We start from the raw sequence: 2175 nt of genomic DNA, 5'->3' as shown, positions 1-2175 counted from the left end.
TTGGCTCAGGAGTGTGTTGGCACAGAGGCTCAGTGGCAGAGCTGCCAGGCTGCTCCAGGGCTTGCTGGCAGAGGGGACACCAGCCTTCCCCGCATCCCCTGTCCTGTGCAGCCAGAGGTGCTTTCATGTTCTGGGCTTTTTTTTACCAAGAAAGTAGATCCCTTGTTTCTCTGCCATTTTCTACTTTAAAGCTGCATGAGAACAGCGAAGACTAGCAGGCAAAGTCAGCCTGACCCAGTGCTTCAATGGCAAATATTAAACTGCAGCACTCAGAGAAATTATGAAATCTCTACTGGTAGAATTTAACAGCCTACTTACACTGGAGCCAACCAGGAGAGATTTATAAAGCTGTAAAATCAGCTAATTCTGTTTTAAATTATTTCGGAACCTGAACAGCACAAGCTGTCTTTAAAATCAAAGGGCAAATTTGACATTAAAAAATGAGATTATACATTGTGGCCAAAATTAAATGCTGTTGACCCAATCATATAACGAGTATTTGTGAGGAATAGCAGGGACAAGGATTTCTGGGATTGTTTCCACTCAAAGAGAAAATTGATGGTAGTCTCCATTTCTCTCAAGCCTCCAGCCCATGCTATTCTAGAAGTTCTCTTCCACACGACATCCTCCCATGCCCACAATACCTCCCTGCTGCCTGCCTGCCCTTTCTTTTGCTCATTGTGGGGACCATCAGTGCCCAAACCAGCTGGGCCCCACGTTTGCAGAGCGTTTCTCAGAAAGCCCTTTGGGCTGCAGAGTCAGGCTTGGGACTTGCCCCAGTTCAGCTTTTAGTCACTCCAGGCAGAGGTCGGTAACTGCTCCGTCCCAAAGGCTGGCGGAGCAGCGTGTGGCCCTGTCACCCACTTCAGCTCAGCCTCGTGTTAATTCCGTGAATAAGAGCGCTGACATACGAGACAGGGTTTGCAGCAGGGGCTTTTAACCAAAGCAGGATGCTGGCTGGACTCCAGGACGTACAGTTGTTCTCTGCTTATTATACTAAACATGCAGTTATGTTATCCAAATTGTACATCTGAGTAAGAGTTTGCTACTTCAACCGAAACGCTTCGCTCGGAGCTCACTTGCTTTTTCCACAAGGCTGTGTGATGCTCTCACACACTGATTCAGAAATGAGTGTTCGTGCCCTACTGCTTTAATTAGTCACACGGACCGGGGAACGCGCTCGCAGTGGAGCAGCACGGGCTGGCTTCAGCTTCATCCTCCGGCAAGGCGGGACAGCGGGGCGGCCGGGAGCGGGAAGGACGATGGCTGGGAATCGCCTGTCCGCAGGGAACACGGTCATTGCCAGCTGGGCTTTCCAAAGCCCGCTCGCCCTTGCTGTCTGCCCGTCCCTTATCGCCCGCCCGTCCCTCGCTGCTGCCGCGGGCGCTATCTCCGGGCGTGAAACCACACGGGCTTGTTTTTTCCTAGCCGGCTCGATAAGAGCCGACAGATGTCAGTGCAGCCTGAACAACACGGGCCGAGCTCTGCTCGGGGCTCTGCTCCCGCAGGAACATCCCGGTGGGAGCTCCGCCGCCCGGGGTACCGGGGCGAGGGGGAGAGCGGCGCCCGGAGCAGTCTCGGTGTCTTAGGGCAGCTGCACGGGCTCGCACAGCTAAAAATACCCGCCCGAGTATTTTTAAAAACACGTTCGAGGGTCCTTATAAACACGCGGATTTTTGTTGACAGAACAAGACTGCTCATTTTTGCTGTGTATTATCCTTGAAAACCTGCTCTGTTTGTGCAGGGAGTCCCATGACAACCTCGGCTTGCTGAGGGTGCCGCAATGATCTCAACAACAAAATGTGTCCCTTTATCTGCTGGAGAGGGACAGAGGGGAAGCAGGAAGTATCTGCAGGCTGTAGGAAAAGCAGTTAAGAAATGGAAATAAGCTGCTTTATCAAAATATTGCTTTGCTGTTTTCACAAGTGCAATCCCAGTGGCTTTCTAGCCCAGCTCGGGGCACCTCTTCTGTGGAAAGTTGATGCCAGATTTGTGCGTAAAGCCCAGTAAAATCAGTGGGATTGGCTCTGTCATCTGCTTAAGTGATGTCTGAATGGAGGGAATTTAACAATGGGGTTTCATCTTTTGCCATAAATGCGTTTTTAAGTGACAGCTCTAGGACAGAGAAGGCCTCCCTAGGGAAACTCGCTCATGGTCTGTTACTGGGGGGAAAAA

This window comes from Lonchura striata, chromosome 20 (genome assembly GCF_050655825.1).
Source record: "Lonchura striata isolate lonStrDom1 chromosome 20, ASM5065582v1, whole genome shotgun sequence".
NCBI classification, from domain to species: domain Eukaryota; kingdom Metazoa; phylum Chordata; class Aves; order Passeriformes; family Estrildidae; genus Lonchura; species Lonchura striata.
The sequence above is the reverse complement of the archived record's forward strand: the minus strand, read 5'-3'. Positions refer to the sequence as shown.